We start from the raw sequence: 7,500 nt of genomic DNA on the forward strand, positions 1-7,500 counted from the left end.
AACCGCGCTTCATTGCAACTATTCAATAACGTTTGGTGCCTCCGACAAAAGTCTAATATCTTCTCCATTCATCGTGTAATGTCTGTCTGTCTGTATGTCTCTCACAAAGAATCTTTTCGAATTCATTCTTTATAATTTTTTTTTACCATTCAATGACGTGACCTGACTATTCTTAATTCAACCTCAAATGGAGATCCTTTGATAATGAACTCCTTTTTAATCGTCCTGAAAAAAAAAAAAAAAACTAAAAAAAAAAACCATTGAGGGGAGAAAAGCTTATTTATAGAGACTTACAGGCACCTTCAAAAATGAAATAAAAAAAATTATAAGAAAAATCGAGATACTGTATCACCGAATTTTTTTCTACCGACTTCCTTTCTTCCATAGGTTTTTTCGCCAGAATCTTTTGATCTTGAAGTGATCTCGAATCCTTGTGATCTTTTCTTTATTGAGATTCATCATGATACTTCAAAGAGCTTTTTCAAACCCCATCGTTCTATTGGCAGAAGGTATTGAAAAGTTTTCAAACTTGCCTAGGGGAGAGTAGGCACCTTCTCTGCAATTATAACAGAGAATAAGTGAACTTTGAACTTTGAGTATGCACGTTTATAATGATATTATTATTATTATTATTATTATTATTATTATTATTATCATTATTATTATTATTATTATTATTGTTGTTGTTGTTGTTGTTGTGGTTGTTGTTGTTGTTGTTGCCAATGTTATTATTATTATTATTATTATTATTATTATTATTATTATTATTATTATTATTATTATTATGATTTCGGTCTGTTTAGTTGGTTTACTTATTTCTATGTTTGATGTGAGCAACTTTTCACAAAAACTACTGTACCAATTTTGACCAAACTTTGTAGTTATGTTTGGTACGACGTAAGAATAAATCTGTAACATTGGGTTAAAGTACATCAAAGTACAAGTATGTAGCAGTACTTAGATAATAATAGCAATGTTAAGTAAATTATTTTGTTAATTTATTTTCTGTTTGTGAATATAATTACGTAAAAAACCTACTGAATAAATTTTAAAGAAAGTTGGTAGACATATGGGGGTATGACCCAAGGACAAATCCATTAGAATTTTTAAAAAGTACATCGAGGTACAAATGTACGTAGTGGAGTTAAAAGCAAGATAAGTCTGTTTGTCGTGGCGAAAGCATGCTCTCTATTGAGTACTGCTCTAGTTATTATTATTATTATTATTATTATTATTATTATTATTATTATTATTATTATTATTAAAGACTTCTTGGCGTGGAGAACGCATACTCTCTACTGAGGGCCCCTCTAGCTATTATTATTATTATTATTATTATTATTATCATTATTATTATTATTATTATTATTATTATTATTATCATTTTATAAGACTTCTTGGCGTGGAAAACGCATGCTCTATCGAGTCCCTCTGTAGTTATTATTATTATTATTACCTTTATCATTATTATCATTATTATTATTATTATTATTATTATTATTATTATATTATTATTATTATTATTATCATTATTATTTCAAATGCGTTCATATAAATAATCTTAACAGTAAAGAGCAATGAGGATCATAGAAGTTAAATTAAAAGAAATTATAACAAATAGATAGCCGATAGCTGAGTAAATCATCATTTTGTTGAAATATATAAAGACATGCACAAAGAATTTGCTCAGAAAAGTAAAGAAAGGGAACTGCCGTTGTGTATTGTACTCTGCCACTATATATATATATATATATATATATATATATATATATATATATATATATATATATATATATATATATATATATATATATGCATATATATATGTATATATATATATATATATATATATATATATATATATATATATATATATATATATATATATATAATATTACCTCGGTTCCAATGATTATAATAAATTTTCATATTGCGCTAATGATACGAAAAAAAAGAGTTACTGTAGATTGAAAATAATTACCCACATATTCATATATTAGTATTGAGCCTCATCGCCCGAAGGGACTATTAACTAAAGAATCTACAGTATATAAGTAAATGTCCACAACTTCATTATTCTAGATTATTATACCCGAAAAGGCGTCCGAATATTTAGATGGATATAAAAACACGTACTCACACAGATTTAACCGTTTATACCCCCTCCCCCTTTCCTGACTACAGCCTGCTGGTTCGGCAATTTGTGGGGGAGTGTAGTTTCTGTGTGTACCTCTCGGGTAGCCTCTCTTATCATGACAGGAAATAAATACACACACTAACGTATATATATATATATATATATATATATATATATATATATATTATATATATATATATATATATATATATATATATATATATATACATATATATATATATATATATATATATATTATATATATATGTATATATATATATATATATATATATATATATATATATATATATATATATATATAATATATATATATATATATATATATATATTTATATATACATATACATATACCTATACATATATATATATATATATATATATATATATATATATATATATATATATATATATATATATATATATATATATATATATATTTCATTATTTAAGGAGGTTCTTTCTTACTGAATTTCCGTAACCCTATGCGATGTTCACGAAATAAAAAGACCTGTTTTCAAGAGACAAAATATCTATTGAGATGATTCAAAGGGCTAAATGTCTACACCTCCATAAAGTGTTCATTTGGCAGAATACTTGTTGGAAGGATTTCATGTGGAATATTTATAATTAAGCAGGTACTAATTTCGCATTCTTCAAGGGATAAAAACCTTTATAGAGAAGTAGTCTGTAGAAACTTGAGGAATAAGGATTAGATTCAGACTGTGTTTAAGATGTAGAAAACTTCTTAGATGGATCTAATGTAAAATGTTCATGCCATGATATCTACATTTTCTATCAATTATCAACACAAAGAACACCTTTTGATAAAATTTGATAAATATATTTTATCAATAAATCTACACATCCTTAAATTTTCTAATTAAAAAACATACGTATAGATGACTTTAACCATAATCTAGGTGACTAAATAGACGTTAATAAAGTGGTAAGGATCGTCCGGTTGATGGTGGTTCAGGAACATCAGGGTCTCAGCCATTGCCACACGTAAGAGGTTTTCGATAGGAATCCTTTTAAACGGTTTACAGGTCAATTTAAAGGCTAATCTCAGGTAGAGGGTTAAAGGTACGGTTAGAAATTGCCTTACCATTTCTTCTCTTGCATTCATCCTTTAAGTAGTTGTATTTCTTTTCATTACTTTTCGTTTTGTATGCCGTACAACATGTTTTCCCAATGGATATGGCAACACTCTTCCCATGGGTGAGTAATGGAACCCCGTAGTTCCAATATAGTGTTTTTGTTCTTATTGTGCTTTATTATTTTGAAGCGATTTCGTCACCTTTTCGGACTTGTGAGCTTTAATTGCGTGTTATATATCAACAGCATGTCAAGGAATAAGTTTGGTAAGCAAGAGGATGCTTGCTCTGGTAATATAAAAACTTATATTGAAGAGAGAGTGAAGCAGCGTTGCCATATGTACGATAAAAGTCATACCCATACGACAATTTTGACTTTTCTACAACCTACGACCCAGTGTTGTACGACCTATAACATTTTAGTCAAATATGCTCAATTGTACGATTTTTTTATCATTTGTACGACCATGAATAAGAGAATATATATATATATATATATATATATATATATATATATATATATATATATATATATATATATATATATATATGGTTTCAGTTATTTATGGAAATTTATCAAGCTCACACAAACAAAATTTCCACTTCCAAAGAAATAGCAATTATCGTACATAATTATGATATACATGTGTCTGTGATTGGTTAATACGACTAACCATAAGACCAATCAACAAAGAGGTTGGGTACAATACAAGTACGAGAGAACTTGATTCTGAAAGCTTCAATTTTCAGTTTCAGAAATGACAGTATATCATTTCTAGCTAAAGCTCGAATACTCTTCAAAGTTTAGATGATGAATGGAGGGCTTTATATAGAACTCAAGACTGAGCTCTCCCTGTACATATTAGGCAGGTGGCACAAACTGATAAAATCCCTGACAGATTGCAATAAGCAAACTCAAAGATGGTTACGGCTAGTAGGCTATATCTTTCCTTACTCAGGACCTATTGCTGTGGGGTATTCTTTCGCTGCCTCATGCAAATGCAGATCGTGAAAGAGTATATTTTTCTGTGTAGATAGCATGGAATCTGGAGACTAAAAAAGCTAAGCGTAATAACTATTAGAGATTTTTTTCTGCTCAGAGTAGAACTAATTGGCAAGGAAAACCATAAATATTGTACCATTTATCCAACTAAGTCCATTCTTTCTATGAGTTCAAACAACTCGTATGCAGGCACTCCATGTGATGTCTCAATCCCACATACAATAGAAAATTTGCTGGAAATGAGTTGTGCAAACTTTTAAGTTTTATCCATGAATTCTCTCTCTCTCTCTCTCTCTCTCTCTCTCTCTCTCTCTCTCTCTCTCTCTCTCTCTCTCTCTCTCTCTCTCTCTTATGTATATATATATATATATATATATATATATATATATATATATATATATATATATATATATATATATACATATATATATATATATATATATATATACATATATGCATATATATATATATATATATATATATATATATATATATATATATATATATATATATATATATATATATATATATATTATATGAGTGTGTGTATATATATCTTGCACTCGTACATATATAATACTAGAATTCTTCGATCATTTTAACATCTTTGTTTACGATTTTTTTTAACTCAGCCTTACATCTGAATACATATACTGTAGTTGATTTCATTTTTTCACTTGCTACAAAGCACACAATACAAATAAAAAAGGTCAGAATGTAATGTAATGTTATGTGAATTACTTCGATTGATCATTTTACGTAATGCAAACTTAAGAAAGTAGTCAAGTCAATACCAGAAAAAATTTTCTATCAAGTAATTGACGTGAACAAAAACCCTATGGCATTAAAATTGAATTTCATTAAGTTGATTTTTTTTATATAGAAAAGCACGCTTCGGTATTTATTTTTTTTTCTCTCTCTCTATTCGTACAGGTTCGACATTTGATATCAATGGCAAACTTCGAGAATAATTTTTTTTATGTAATTACAGATGTTTCTATTTGGTTGTTTTTGGCTTAGCTTTAGGTATTGTAATTGAATATAAATGGATACTGCGCATTGGATATACTCGGACTCACTATTCTATCTTTTTTCTCTTTGTTATTTCGAAGTTTTAATTCTCTTGTTACTTTCATGTTTTATAGTCTATATATGAAAGATTTATTTTAATATTGTTTTTAAACTTTTTTTCTAGTTTATCCTTATTTTCCGTTCCTCCCAAGGCTATTTTCCCTTTTAAAGCCCTTGGGCTTATAGCATCCAGCTTTTCCAACTAGGGTTGTAGTTTAGGAAATAATAATGATAATAATAATAATAATGAAAATCTCAATAACAATTTTGTATTAAATTAATTTCGCATTAATCCGATTGGAGAATTCTTGTTCCCATTAGTATACATTATTATTACTTCGAAATCCATGAAAAGAATTAGTCAAGACTTAAAGGAGTATTTACTCTTGTAATCGGTTTACGTAAAAAGCTTATTATTTAATTCATGAGTAGCCGATTATCTCTCGCTCGGAATTATTAACATGTTAGTTTTGCTAGATTATTCTTCGAGGAAAAACTGCAGAAATGTTAATCCCGTTTCATTTGAAAATCCTCTGAAAAATTGATTAATGAAAAATAAAAGTCAGTTATAAGTATTATGCATCACATTGGCATAGTCTTGAAAAAGTCTTTCATAGCAACTGTTCCAACTCATCATCTATCATAAGGTTATATCAGAGGTAACTTGTAACTAAACCAACAGACACCTATACACACTCACACAAACATACACATACACACAAACACAAACACACACACACACACACACACACACACACACACACATATATATATATATATATATATATATATATATATATATATATATATATATATATATATATATATATATATATATATACACATACATACATACATACATAGACAAATATATCATCAGCCGCTACTAGTCCACCGCAGAACAAAGGCCTCAGACCTGTCCTTGCACTTGCGTCTGTTTATGACCTTTCTATGTCAGTCCTTGCCCGCAAACTTTTTTAATTGGTTAATCCATCGTCTTTTTTTTTTCCACTGCTTCTTGTGCAATCTCTAGGGACCCAATCTGTCATTCTCATTTGTCCTGCCAATATATATTTCTTTTTCTTAGATGTTGTTGCGTCTTTTCTGTGTCTTATTGTTATTCTCATCATTATTCTTTCCATAGGTCTCTGAGTTATAACTAGCTAATTTTTTAAGGCTTTAGTGAGGCTCCTAGTTTCTGATGTATAATTTAATACTGGTAGGACAATCTGATTAAATACTTTTCTTTCTAGAGAAAGTGGCATTTTACGTTTCATAATCTCATTTTGTTTACCAAATGCTCTCCATTCCATGCTTATCCATCTTTTAACTTAGGTCTCCTGTCCTGGGGAAACACTTACTGTGTGTCCTAAGAACGTAATTCATGAAGAATCTCTAGAGGTTCGTCCATAACTCTTATTTGTTGTCTGCATTTTCATTGAAAATATCTTAGTTTTACTCATATTCATTTTCAGTCCTACATTAGTGCTTTCTCTATTCAAATCTTCTATCTTCTTTTGTAATTCCTCCCATGATACACTAAGTTTTACTCATATTCATTTTCAGTCGTAAATTTCTGCTTTCTTTAATCAAATCTTCTATCACCTTTTGTGGGCTAATTCCTCCCATGACTCACTAAACACGACTATGTCATCTGCAAATAGTAAGTTGCTAAGGTATTTCTAATCAATATTGTTTCCTAGAGTTTCCCAATTAGAATTCTTTAAGATATCTAGGCATGCTGTGAATAATATAGGAGGATTGGGTCTCCCTGTCTAACTCCTTTCAATCGAAATTTTCTCACTATCCTTATTAGTTTTAAGATTTCTGTACTTCCTTTAAAGATATCTTCATGTGTTCTAACATAAGATTCATCTATTCCTTATCTTTGAAGGGCTTTCATGACCACTAAGGTTTTGACAGTATCAAAAACTTAATAAAAGTTTATGAATACCATACGTATTGGTTTGTCATTATCGGTTGATTTTTTTAATCAGCTGGTTAATTACACGAGTAAGTCAGTAAGTTGATTCCCCACTTCTTAAGCCTGCCTGCTCTCTTGGTTCATTAAAGTCTAGCTGTCTTTCTATTCGTGCTAATATGATTTGTGAAAATATTTTAAATATTACGGAGAGTAAACTTATTGGGCAGCAATTATGCAAGTCTTTTGTGTC

General features: G+C 28.9%; 1 pseudogene; it reads right to left on the bottom strand.

Annotated features, from left to right (window-relative positions):
• Positions 1-7,500, bottom strand: part of LOC137650727 (hemicentin-2-like) — a 350,211-nt pseudogene that overhangs the window by 73,277 nt on the left and 269,434 nt on the right.

This window comes from Palaemon carinicauda, chromosome 12 (assembly GCF_036898095.1).
Source record: "Palaemon carinicauda isolate YSFRI2023 chromosome 12, ASM3689809v2, whole genome shotgun sequence".
NCBI classification, from domain to species: Eukaryota; Metazoa; Arthropoda; class Malacostraca; order Decapoda; family Palaemonidae; genus Palaemon; species Palaemon carinicauda.